Source organism: Alosa sapidissima, chromosome 12, assembly GCF_018492685.1.
Source record: "Alosa sapidissima isolate fAloSap1 chromosome 12, fAloSap1.pri, whole genome shotgun sequence".
Classification (NCBI taxonomy): Eukaryota; Metazoa; Chordata; class Actinopteri; order Clupeiformes; family Clupeidae; genus Alosa; species Alosa sapidissima.
In genome coordinates this window covers 31097530-31112034 of record NC_055968.1, presented here as the reverse complement: position 1 = coordinate 31112034, position 14505 = coordinate 31097530, and positions in this window count along the sequence as shown.

The window sequence follows — 14505 nt, the reverse complement described above, 5'->3', positions numbered from 1 at the left end:
GAAGAGGGTGTTTATGGGATAGCTTGTGGAACTAAAAGAACATAATAGTACATATAGAATGAAAGCTAAAATGTAAATGTAAATGTAGCTAAAAGTAACATGATGTAGGAATTTCCCCTTTTATCAATTTCCAACACACTGGGTACCCATTTAACGTTAAAGGTGCTCTAAGCGATGCTGGGTAACGTTAGCCTGGGTGTTCCCATGCTGCCTTGCGCGCGATTTGATTCACGCTGCTAAGGCAGCCTGGAGACCATGGAGCAAATTTTCGCCTGAGATAGGGAACCAATCACAGAACAGGGGGGAAAGCAAGACGATGATGAGCTATGCACAGACGCATTTGATAGACATCCGTGGTACCCAATAAACGGATCTGGGCATTTTTTTCAAATACGAGAAAATGAACGTTTGGTTCCCAGACCACGTCTTATTGAGAAGTGGTGGCGCTAGCCAGGCTAGGGTAACGTCACTTCTGTTGACTTTCAAATAAAACAGAGAGCTAGCTCGCTACTTCCTCCCCCTCCCTCCCGTGCTGCTCCCGTGCAATTGAAAACTCTCCTAAACGTGCATCTTGTCTGTGATTTGCTGGAACAGTTTGTTATGTTTTTATGGGCTAGGTTTGCCTGGGTTGTTTTTGTTGCCGTTTTTGGAGCCTGGGCTGTCCACAGAGATCACGGTTTTTTACAGTGTATTCAGGGCACAGACAGGTAGCGGTTGGTTACAGTAGGTGATGTTTGCAGTAAGTGACATAAAATAGTTTAGCCTAAAAACGTGCGGCATCGCTTAGAGCACCTTTTCGCTTAGAGCACCTTTAGACACCCAGTTAGTCTTCAGTGGGCGACAACATCATGCTCCTCCTAGCAACAGCAACATCACATAGTGCAATACTAGGTGTGCTTGGCGCACATTGATCTTGCCAGACACCATTCTCCCTAATGAAAGTCAGTGTGCCGAGTTAAAGATCTACATTATGTTGCTTCAAAAGATTAAACAGTACTTTGACTAATTGATGACAACCATCATTCATGAACACATCATATAAAACTAAGTATTTGGTATCCTTCAGACTTGTATCTGGGGTCATACTTTTGGCAAGATTATTACAGTTCAATTTACATATTCCTCTGACTTTACAATATTTATGCAACTCAGAATGATTATAATTTAGGCAAACTACTCCATTATGGAAAATCACTCTAAAGTGTTTTAAATGTTGGCCTCCTTGAAATGGCTGTCATCTCTTGGTAATAAACCCAAACATAACTGTGATTTTAGAGGCTGATTAGGGTAAGAATGGTTACACTAATGCCTTTTGCGAGGTTGGAAGCAGTTGTGGTATTGTAGATAAATCATTGCAGTCAGCTGCACCAGATGCATCATTTCTTAATCTCGTCATCAAGAAAATGTGGATAGGATGCCAAGCACGTCTGTCTTTACTTGCACAGAGTGTAGATATCTTCAAGTGTGGCCGTTTTAATGCAGATCGGTTTAGCCGAGAGATTTAGGTGGTGCGATAAACTGATTTACTGTACAAACAGGCACACACTCATGAGTGTGTGTGTGTGTGTGTGTGTGAGAGAGAGAGAGAGAGAGAGAGAGAGAGAGAGAGAGAGAGAGAGAGAGAGAGAGAGAGAGAGAGAGTGTGTGTGTGCAAGAGACACTGATGCTCTCGCTTTGTAATATATGTGGAGTCTGAGGAACAGAGTGAAGAATGGGTCGTAATGCAGTCGGCCTCGTAAGTGACACTAAAAGGTCAGGAGAGAAAGATTGCAGGTGCTGAGTGGGAAAGGGAGTTTTTTAAAGACAGCCCTAACTAATCCAGCCATCAGTCACACTGAATGAATGGGAAGAGTTGTGGGTGCATGTTCTCCTCAAAGAGATACACCCCATGCGGTATGTGTGTGTTTATGCATGTGTGTGTGTGTGTGTGTGAGAGAGAGAGAGAGAGAGAGAGAGAGAGAAAGAGAGAGAATCTGTGTGTGTGTGTGTGAGAGAGAGAGAATATGTGTGTGCGTGTGTGAGAGAGAGAGAGAGAGAGAGAGAGAGAGAGAGAGAGAGAGAGAATGTGTGTGTGTGTGTGTGTGTGTGTGTATGTGTGTGTGTGCACCCCTCTGAGGCAAAAATGAGCATCTCTGATGGCAGTATGAAGCTGAGATCAAAGATGAAAAATATGAGTGGGCTTATTTCTTTGTGATAAGGACATCCAAAAGTTTCTAAATGCATCATTGAAATCACTGATTGCCATTTTTCTTGGCAGATACTTGAAAAACTGTCTGTAAATGTCAAAAGCCAAACATTTTCTATTTCATCCTTGCCCCATCTGTCTCAGGCACAGCACAGTGCGAAACAGTGTGTGTCTGTCGTCTGACTGCCGTACAACAGAATCGCTGCTAAAGTGTTATCACTACGTCAGGAATGACAGTGACTTGGTGACTTCTCTGCACTTAATTGAGAGCTTACACAGAGCCTATGGGTCTATGGGTCAGAGAAACACAATGAGGGTGTTGAGGGATATTATATGGTTCACTGTCAGATCCTGCTCCTGTGATTTAGATGTAGACTAATCAACCAAGCCCTGGAATGTGAAGAACACCATTAGAGTGTGACAACCTCATAGAAGGTTGGTGATAATTGATTACTTTGCCACATTATTCACAATATGACGTCCTATTGGAAATACTGTGAATATTCCAATAGGACGTCATATTGTGAATAAGGTGTTTACATGCCTTGAGCTTACCTCATATTGCGAATAAGATCAGAATACTCCATGCACATACATACTCCACATCCATTACTTCAGTTATGCTTACTCTGAATATGATCATATTCTGGTTAAAGGTGCCATGTGTAATGTCCGCCAAAAAATCAATTCATATTCCACATTCCATAAAAGATGGCGGCAGTATACCTCCAGAAAGTGAGTTGGTCTACCCTAGAGTAACAACCGAGACACGTATATTGCAGTTTGGCTGGCCTCCCATGGCCGAAACTGGTATTATGACACCTGTCGGGCTGTGGCTAGTAATTTAGCATGCTAATTCAGGTTGATATCTCTGCAGCACTATACCACTACACCCTTATTTCTTCTCATTCTTTTGATGCATGTAGCTAATTTTTGGGGATATTTTTACCTCAATTCATGGCACCTTTAAGGCAATCAGAAAATGCTGTTTGCATGGCAGTGTCTCATTATGAATATTGTCTTAACCCGGTTAATATCGGAATATTAATGTCCATGTAAACATAGGCCTACTCACTGTGAGTAACTCCATGTCTATTGGAGTATTACAGTGCTGTTTCAGTTTTTGTGTGCAGGTTCCAGGTGTCTGGAAGGTTCGCTAATTATTAACTAAGCTAGAGAATTTTACCAGCTGTACTCCAGTGTAAATTCTGGTATTCTTTAAGCAAAGTTTGTCATTGCAGCCCATACTATTTATCATTATAGCATCTGTCAAATCAATATTGTTACTGCTATATTGTTATATCTGTCAAATCTATACTACACTGCCTATACACAGTGGTGGAATGTAACAAAGTACAAATACTTCGTTACTGTTCTTAAGTAAATTTTCCACGTATTTGTACTTTACTTAAGTAAAATGTATAGTGCATACTTTTGACTTTTACTTCGTTACATTTTACAGCAATTATCTGTACTTTTACTCCGTTACATTTCTACAACATCATTGTTCCTTTTTACGATACATTTTATGATCAGTTTTTTTTTTCTCTCTGACAAACACGTTTGTTTTACCAGGGGGCGGGGTTGCTACCAAAGATTCTGGAGCGCTACGTGCATTCTTAGAAACATAAGCTTTTAGTCTAGACCAGGCAAAGCGTGAGCTTGTAGCCATCTGCATTCGGTAGGCTATATTCACCAGACCCATGGCTACACTGTACATGCAACTGTGTTCTGTGCCTTTCTCTGTCTGTTATCTGCAGCGTTAGGGCCTCCTCTCCGATGAGATTGCTATCCGCGGATCAGCGAAGTTACAGTCTATGCCCATGCTTCTGTCACACGTCTGATCCTTTACGGCACAAATTAATGGTAGCCTAGACTATTAATGAACCGGTGGCCGGAAAAAACGTAACATTTTCCAGATTAGGAAATATTCCTTAATTGTGTGTGATCAAATAAAGATGCATAGCCTACAATTGGGGGGTAGTAATGTGAGCGCTCATTCAATGTCTATGCGTCTGCGCAAGTGAAACTGAACCTAATCATAAAGACACCTTTCTCAGCAACTTTTCTGTTCAATCAGCATAATTGGCATTACGATCCACCCGACGTTTCCCTTGTCTACCCCGTTAAACTTCAGGCTCTCGTGTTTTGCTGAATGATATTACTCAGCAGATCACCCTAGTAACCAGAATTACAGTCTTGTAGGTCAGAATGTAAACTGGGCCACAGATGGCAAGCACAATTGCATTATCTTAAAACTATCTAGTTGAGTATAACCTAAAACTAGCTTAATTAAAATGCCACAGCCCATACTGATTTTTCCTTTTAGAATATAGATATTAAGAGAATAAATCATTATGCAAATACTTTTACTTTTAATACTTAAAGTACATTTAATAGCAGGTACTTTTTACTTTTACTTAAGTAGGGTTGTCATTGTGGTACTTTTACTTTTACTAAAGTAAATATTTCTCTGTGTATTTGTACTTTTACTTAAGTACTGAGTTTCAGTACTTCCTCCACCACTGCCTGTACATGTTGTTCATACATTCTCTACACATTGTTCATACATTGTTCATACTACATAGCCATATTTATTCTGCTCTTATAAGGTAACTGCTAATACACTGCACATATTTATATTTAATTTATATTCCTTCTGTAAACCAGCTGTATACTACACTGCACTATATCTTGTCCTGTCTATGCACCACCTATCAATACTTTGTGTATCACATTGCACTTTTCTGCTTTTTTTGCACTTCTGGTTAGACGCAAACTGCATTTTGTTGTCTTTGTACTTGTACTCTGCACAATGACAATAAAGTTGAATCTAATCTAATCTAATCTAATCTAATCTAATCAAGATAGATTAGACCTGTGCACATCAAATACAATTACACCAAATTAGCTAATGCTTTGTTTTAATATGAGTAAAATGTGAAAACAGAGGCTTCTGGGATTGTTTTTTTTTTAACAAAGAAGTGTTGTTTCTGCCAGAGTTGTCTGCTTTTTTATCTGTAAGGTAGGACCTTTCTTGAAAAGAGTGATATGCCATTTCACATCTAACAGTCCACTGATTTGGTAGTCTAATACTTTTCCAGGAACCCATACGTTGTTCGTGTAGCCATTAAATGTTAGCGTGAACAACTCTAGTGGTCCCTGTGTTTGGAACATGTACTAATTCACAACATGGGGCACTATATGCTAAATAACTCACTATGTAGTGAATAAGTGGATGTTCCCAGTGCAGGCAAGTTCCTGTTTGCAGTCACTTAATGGAAATCTGGACAATATTGAACACTCCGATTCAAACGTGCAGCTCATTTCTCATCATTCTTGGCTGAAATACAACATGAATTTAAAAGGAGGAAAACCTTAGATGCCACTCTGCAAGAGAAAAACTCTACTACCGCAGCATATGGAGCCAGATATCAGCTCTGTGATGGCTGTCCCATCATGGGCACACTTTGTTCCTGAATCTGACTAAAGCCCGTAAAGCCTCAGGAAGCTTGTCTGATATAGAGTAGATTTGATGTTTTTCCAGCTCCTACTGTAGGTAGGTAGAGCCTTCAATGTTATACCTGGATCTAGTTCAGTAGTCAAATTAAATGCACTCTTTTCCTTGGAAGCACTAAATAGCTGATACAGTTTTGTCAGAATTGCTAACAAGTATTTACCTATACTTACAAGACAGCTTTTGCAAACTCCTAACAGAACAACACATTATTTGTCAATTCACATTTTGTTCTTTATTGTAAATACCAGCTCTACATTTCAAAACAAAGAAAACATTCTTTGCATACTCTATACTGACACAGCAAACCTGATTTAAAATAACTAGCACATTTTCTATCCAAGGGGAATATGTAGTCAATCATAGCACACTAACTTTTCAAAATACTTATAGTTTGATGGTCTATGATAGCCTATCACTTTCTGTTCTACAAGTCCTTAAACAAAACTGTGACAAATAAGTTGAGCATTTTAAAAATGTGAGATTAGACAAAGGGATTAAAATAGCTGTGTGTGTCACTTTTATTTACATATCAAGTTAGATGAATCAATCTGCTGGAAATATGTAAATATGCAAATGTTCACCATATGCTCAGTGTTGCAATGACTATATTTAAGGCTTTCTGTCTGCCATTTCATAACACCCAATTAAAGTGGTTCATGTCACCAGCATCCTAAATGTTGAATTAGATGTTTGTGTGTGTGTGTGTGACGTGTGTGTGTGTGTGTGTGTGTGTGTGTGTGTGTGTGTGTGTGTGTGTGTGTGTGTGTGTGTGTGTGTGTGTCTGTGTGCATGTGTTCACACATGTGTGCGTGTGTGTGTTTCTGTGTGTGTTTGAGTCACACACAAGTGTGTATGCATATGTGTTTGCATTCTCTCTCTCTTTCTGTGTGTGTGTGTGTGTGTGTATGTGCTCGCTCACTTGAGCATGTGCTTGCATATGTGTATGGTTCAAGAGAAAATGACAGGGACGAGACTCATGTATTTTTCGTGTGTTGCCCTCGAGACACTGGTGTGTGATATATGGAGATGTTCCGAGCCCCATAACCCCTCATGTTCCACCTATTACCAATGTGTACAGGGTTGTGTGCTTACGCAACAGTTTCATACATATATTCATGCATATATATATATATATATATATGATGTCTGTCTGATACGTAATCAAGGGAAATCAAAGGAAAACAGCATGTTTGCATTGTGACATGTTGTTCCCTTGTTTGTTTGAAATCTGTGATTGGCCACCTGTTTGCTCGAGCTGCAGGTTTGCGACACCATTCCCCAGCTATTTTTAGCATCGATGTCAACGGAATTATTTTTTAAAAAGGGGAAATATTAATATATAATATCCATTTTTCCGAATAGCCTACCCTGCTATGTATTTCGTGGTCTTAGATTTTCGCTATTGGGTGTTGTACAAGATATTGACAGTGCATTAACTTAAAAAACAAAACAAAAACAAACAGAAAACAATGTTAAGGCATTTGTGGAGAAGAAATTTGGGTGTCTTCCTACGGCTCACAATAAGCTATTTCGTTGCTCTGATTGGTTAGGTCTATCCAATTGAATGCAGAGGCACCCAAACCCCCCCCCCCACCCACCCCCCCGTATCGGTTGAAACATTGAAACACGTCCCATAATCACATCCCAATGGAGCAATATCAGACTCAATTTCTGACTAGAATTGAATATGACAACGTCCGGCTAAATGTGCACACACAGATGAAAACAGAACTTTAGACAAATGGGGCAGCCGTGGCCTACTGCTTAGTGCTTCGGACTTATAACCAGAGGGTTGCCGATTCGAACCCGACCAGTAGGAACGGCTGAAGTGCCCTTGAGCAAGGCATCTAACCTCTCACTGCTCCGGGATTAGTGTGTGCTTCACCTCACTGTGTGTTGAGTGTAATTCACAGATTGGGATAAATGCAGAGACCAAATTTCCCTCACAAGATCAAAAGAGCATATATACTTAACAGATGTTCTCAGTCGCTTTGGTGCTTTTCTCACATCACTATTAACATTTGCACAGCAGTTAGTGCATTTCTCAAAACAATTAGAGCAAACTGCAAAACCTAGTGGATAACCTGCAAAAGCACGTAACTTGCTCAAAATGGATAGTCCATTCCTCAAAAGCAAGTCTTCATGTCAATGAAACTGCCAGTGTCATCAAAATGAGAAGTCTTGACACCATTGTTTATGAACAAGATAGTCAAATGGTTTTGTCATGTTTTCATTATGACAGTTTATTCTCTCAGTGTTTTCCCATGCAAAAAAAAAGGTCAGAACTCGGTGACACTACCTGAACATGCTCAAGACAGCACTATACACTACTTGTACAGCCATTTGAAAACTACAGATAAGTTACACATTGCTGTAGTTAGGGGAGTAAGCGAGTACAAGACACTGAATAGCCTACGTACGTTTCACATTTTTACTGTATATGCTCTTTGCAATTCTACAGCATTGTGACAGAATTTGATAACTAGTTCAACAATTTTGTGTCAGACACCAAACAGGACGAGGACCACAATTGCGTCACGTTCAAAAGTTTATTTAAGGGTTGGGGGTTTCAGGGGTTCCGGGGGGGGGTACAGGAGTTCCAAGAGTCTGCGTGTGTGTGTTCCCCCAGTAGCCGAACAGCGAAGGCAGGAGCTGGATGATCCGGGAAGTCCTGGGGGAAACACACACACAACAGCAATTGAAACGAAGCAGCAGTACAGTCAAGGACTAGGCGGTATTCGTAGAAGAGGGACGGAAGGCAGGTCAAGATTACCGGGGCTGGAGAACACAGAAGTAGTCGAGCGGGTCCGGGATCACAGGCAAAGAGTCAGAGGCGTTTTCAATAAACAGGCAGGTAACTGGTGCTGGTTGCAGACGATCTGACAAGTGTGGACTGAAAAGCAAGGCTTTATATAGAGGGCATGATGAGTGGTGAATGCAGTGCAGCTGGTAGGTAACGAGGGTGAGGCAGAGCAGAGCAGGAACAGGTGGAGGTCATCAGACTTCAATCAGCACGTGTTACCAGGCAGAGAGAGAGCTCATGACAGAACCCCCCCCCTAAGGGACGGCCCCAGAAGTCCCCAAGAGTGACACCACGTCGGGAGGGCGGAGGGGAGCCGGTGGAGGGCTAGAATTCCTCCGAGCGGTCCGAGTGAACATCCTCATCCTCGGAGGGAGCTGGAGGGTCGTGGACAGAAGACGGGACAGGTACCGAGACAGGGTCAGGGTCAGGCACATGACAGGAAGCCGGGCGGGCAGGACGGTTAGGGACCCCTCTGGGGCGGCCCCTACGGATTGCAGGTTGATCAGGATGCAGACGGTGGAAGTCGGCGATGAGTGTCCGGTCCACAATCCGACTGGCTGGCACCCAGGTTCTCTCCTCAGGTCCATAGCCCTCCCAGTCGACGAGATACTGGAGGCCCCTACCTCGCCGTCTGGACCGAAGCAGGCGTCGAACGGTGTACACCAGCCCACCGTCAACGAGGCGAGGAGGAGGAGGAGGAAGCGGCACGGGGACCAGCGGGCTTTCATGCGTCGGCTTGACTTTCGAAACATGGAAAGTAGGGTGCACCCTCATGGAGGTTGGCAACTGGAGCCGGACTGCGGTTGGGCTGATGACCCTCTGGATAGGGAACGGGCCGAGGAATCGAGGTGCCAGTTTACGCGATTCCACCCGCAGTGGGAGATCCTTGGCTGACAGCCACACCTTCTGGCCAACACGGTAGGCGGGTGCCGGCGATCTTCGGCGGTTAGCCCCAGTGGCATAGCTGACAGCTGACTTGAGTAGCGTGGCACGAGCTTGTGACCAGGTACGACGGCAACGGCGGGCATAGGCGAGGGCAGACGGGCAGGACACATCTCCTTCCTGGCTGGGGAACAGGGGGGGCTGGTAGCCATACACACACTGGAAAGGTGACATACCAGTGGCAGAGCAGGTGAGGGAGTTGTGAGCATACTCTATCCACATCAGTTGTTGTGCCCAAGCCTGGGGTTTGCGAGAAACCATGCACCGCAGCGCCTTCTCCAGCTCCTGGTTTGCCCGCTCGGATTGACCATTGGACTGGGGGTGGAACCCAGAGGTGAGACTCACTGTGGCCCCTAGAAGACGGCAGAACTCCTTCCAGAATGTAGAGGTAAATTGCGGGCCTCGGTCAGAGACAACATCCCTGGGCAGCCCGTGTAGACGGAAGACATGATCAAGAACAGCCTGGGCAGTCTCTCTGGCAGATGGCAGTTTAGGGAGGGGAATGAAGTGTGCCATCTTGCTAAACCGGTCAACCACAGTGAGAATGACAGTCATCCCACCTGATGGTGGGAGGCCAGTTACAAAGTCCAAGGAGACGTGGGACCAGGGTCGTGTGGGCACAGGCAAGGGCTGGAGTAAACCAGCGGGGGGCCGAGTGGAGGACTTGTTCTGATTGCAGGTGGGGCAGGCACGGACGAATTCTCGGACATCCCTTCTCAAAGACGACCACCAAAAGCGCTGGGCAAGGAGATGGCAGGTGCGGGCGGAGCCCGGGTGGCAGGCAAGGCGGGAGTTGTGTCCCCACTGTATGACCCGGGACCTCAAATTATCTGGGACGAAGAGACGACCGTCTGGGCATGCACTGGGACTGGGATGGTCACGGAGGGCCTCTTGAATTTCCTCCTCGATATCCCAGGTCAGGGCAGCTACGACGCAGGGATCGGGCAGAATTGATGCAGGTTCCTGGGAAGGGGCGTCATCCTTATGAAACTGACGGGAGAGAGCGTCCGGCTTGGTGTTCCGAGAACCTGGGCGGTATGACAGGGTGAAGTTGAATCTGGTGAAAAACAAGGCCCAGCGGGACTGTCTGGGGTTAAGACGTTTGGCATTGCGGATGTATTCGAGGTTTTTGTGATCGGTCCAGACCAGGAACGGAACTGTGGACCCCTCCAGCCAGTGACGCCACTCCTCCAGGGCAAGCTTGACAGCCAACAGCTCACGGTTTCCAACATCATAATTGCGCTCTGCAGGTGAAAGCCGGCGAGAGAAAAATGCACAGGGGTGCAACTTGTTGTCCTCCTCTGCCCGTTGAGAGAGTATGGCCCCGACTCCCACGTCTGAGGCATCCACCTCGACAACGAACTGCCGGTCTGAATCCGGCATCTGGAGGATGGGGGCAGTGGTGAACCGGGCCTTGAGGGTATGAAAGGCTGTGTTGGCCTCTGGGGTCCAGGAAAAGGGGTGTTTGATGCTGGTCAGAGCTGTGAGGGGAGCGGCGACGGAGCTGTAGTTCCGGATGAATTTCCGGTAGAAATTGGCAAAACCGAGGAATTGCTGCAGCTTCTTCCTATTCCCCGGAACTGGCCAGGAGGTAACTGCCGAGACCTTTGCGGGGTCCATCTGGATATTGCCTTCAGCGACGATGTATCCCAGGAATGACACAGTCTGAGCATGGAACTCGCATTTCTCCGCCTTGACATAGAGAGAGTTCTCCAGGAGCCGTCGAAGAACCAGCTGGACATGACGGGTGTGTTCGGACAGAGTTCTGGAGAAAATTAAGATGTCGTCCAGGTACACGAAGACGAATTTATTCAGCATGTCCCGCAGCACATCATTCACCAGCGCCTGGAATACCGCTGGGGCGTTGGTGAGGCCAAATGGCATTACCAGGTACTCATAATGGCCGGTGTGGGTGTTGAATGCTGTCTTCCACTCGTCACCCTCCCTTACTCGCACTAGGTGGTAAGCATTTCTAAGGTCCAGTTTGGTGAAAATAGTGGATCCCTGGAGCAATTCAAAAGCAGAGGTGAGTAAAGGCAGAGGGTACCGGTTCTTCACTGTGACATCATTCAGACCTCGATAATCAATGCAGGGGCGAAGAGAACCATCTTTCTTTCCCACAAAGAAGAACCCGGCACCAGCAGGAGAGGAAGACGGGCGGATGAGTCCAGCTGCCAGGGAGTCCCTGATGTAATCCTCCATAGTTTTTCTTTCAGGAGGGGATAGTGAGTAGAGGTGACCTTTGGGTGGAGCAGTCCCAGGGAGGAGATCAATGGCACAGTCGTACGGACGGTGTGGGGGCAGAGATGTGGCTTTGGTCTTGTTGAACACCTCTCGGAGGCCATGGTAACATTCAGGGACATTAGAAATGTCGTGGGCAATGCTGGGGGGTACTGAGCCGGGGGGCAGCGAGGCAGCACGCAAACAGGTCAGGTGGCAGGCATTTCCCCACTCTTTCACAGTTCCGGAGGCCCAATCGAGGTGAGGATTGTGGAGACGGAGCCAAGGGTAGCCCAGGATTAGGGGTTGGCCTGGAGAGCTGAGCAGGTGGAAGCGGATGGTCTCTCGGTGGTTTCCTGACACCATCATTGAGATGGGGGCTGTGATGCTGGTAACTGTGCCAATTGCGTGACCGTCCAGGGCCCGGGCTGGAACAGGAGTGGACAAGCGATGGCTTTCCAAGCCCAGCTGACGAGCAAGTCCTGTGTCAATAATGTTTGCTTCTGCGCCAGAGTCCACCAGGGCTGCCAGGGTGTGGGTGGAATCAGACAGGTGAAGACAGACTTGGATGAGGGGTTTACGGCTGATGGAGGGCTGAATGTTCATTGAGCTCATCCGGATTCCTCCTACATCTGGTGAGCTCCGGCTTTTGCTGGACAGGTGGCGACTCGATGACCATCACCACCACAGTACAGGCACAAGTTGGAGGTGATGCGTCGCTGGCGCTCTGCAGGGGTTAGGGAGGTGCGGCCGATCTCCATCGGTTCAGACTGGTCCGGCTGGCTAGATGGTGTGGCAGGTGCGGACAGAAGGGCAGTTGGGACACTCCGTGTGCTGGTGGATGGACTCTGGCGCCCTCTCTCATGACGGCGGGCCTGGATCCTGCGGTCGATGCGGACAGCCAGAGCAATGGCTTCATCAAGAGTGGGGGGTTGATCATGGGAAACCAGCTCGTCCTTTATGTAGTCCGCCAGGCTGTGGAGGAAAGCATCCACCAATGCTTCCATGTTCCAGGAGCTTCGACTTGCCACGGTTCGAAAGTCGATGGAGTAATCCGCAACAGTCCTTCTGCCTTGGCGAATACTCATCAGGATCCGAGATGCCTCGGCTATTGTGGATTCCAAATCGAATACCTTGAGCATCTCCTCTGCGAATAGGTTGAAGGTTGCACATGCTGGGGTCTGGCGCTCGAACTCCGCCGTTCCCCAGAGTCGAGCTCGGCCCGTCAGGTGAGTGATCACGTAACCGACCCTCGCCCCTTCAGTGGCAAAAGTCCTGGGTTGCAGGGTAAACTGGACACGGCAGCTCGTCAGGAACGCCCGTACCTGGGTTGGGTCGCCGCTGAACCGCTCTGGATTGCCGATCCTGGGTTCTGGGGCTCCGGCAGCCACGGTAGCAGTGGACTGGGCAGGAGACTCGGGTGCTGGGCCGGTGAGCAGGCTGGCTGGGGCTGGGCCGGTGGGAGCAGGCAGAGGAGAAAGGTTGGTGAGAAGTTGAATGATCATTGCAAGTTGTTGCTGTTGCTGCTGGAACTGCTGACGCTGGCTCAAGCCGGCTTGAAGTAGGGAGGCAATGTCAGCAGTGTTGCGGTTTACCTCTCTCTCTGTCTCTTCCAGGCGTTGCATGGCGGTGGGTGGTTCTGGTTCGTCGGTTTCCATGCTGGTTCGACCGTGCGCTGGGTCCATGTTTGGTCAGATCGTACTGTCAGACACCAAACAGGACGAGGACCACAATTGCGTCACGTTCAAAAGTTTATTTAAAGGTTGGGGGTTTCAGGGGTTCCGGGGGGGGTACAGGAGTTCCAAGAGTCTGCGTGTGTGTGTTCCCCCAGTAGCCGAACAGCGAAGGCAGGAGCTGGATGATCCGGGAAGTCCTGGGGGAAACACACACACAACAGCAATTGAAACGAAGCAGCAGTACAGTCAAGGACTAGGCGGTATTCGTAGAAGAGGGACGGAAGGCAGGTCAAGATTACCGGGGCTGGAGAACACAGAAGTAGTCGAGCGGGTCCGGGATCACAGGCAAAGAGTCAGAGGCGTTTTCAATAAACAGGCAGGTAACTGGTGCTGGTTGCAGACGATCTGACAAGTGTGGACTGAAAAGCAAGGCTTTATATAGAGGGCATGATGAGTGGTGAATGCAGTGCAGCTGGTAGGTAACGAGGGTGAGGCAGAGCAGAGCAGGAACAGGTGGAGGTCATCAGACTTCAATCAGCACGTGTTACCAGGCAGAGAGAGAGCTCATGACAATTTTGTATGTAATGACTCAAGCAATGAAATGAAGACTATTCGTTTAATTGGGAATGACTATTCAGCATCCATAAGTATAGTTCATTTTGACTGACATGACATAAGCAAATGATAATGTTATAAAAAGCATTTGCAATTTGTTCAGAGGAAGGATAAATTGCTACTATGATGTGCACAAATGACTAAATGTTGTGGAGGTTAGTTAGTTAGTTTATTTGTCCTTACATAGGAAATTTGTTTTCACATACCATACAAGCCTCACAGACATGAAATACATAGGTACACACAGTTACGGTTCTTCACCCACCACCCTGTCACCACATACCCCACCCACATAGATGTTAACAGCACATATACAGCACATATATCACGACAGCACATATACAGCACATATACATCACATTACACAGATACAAACAAGAAAACCATCACCAGTTGGCATTACAGAGGAATGAGGGCGGCACAGTGATCCATCACCGCTGTGACCTGTTGTTCAGTGCTGCTATTGCAGAGGGCACAAAGCATTTCCCAAAGCGTACTCGCTTCCACCCCATAGAACCTGTATCTGCGTCTTGATGGAAGCAGA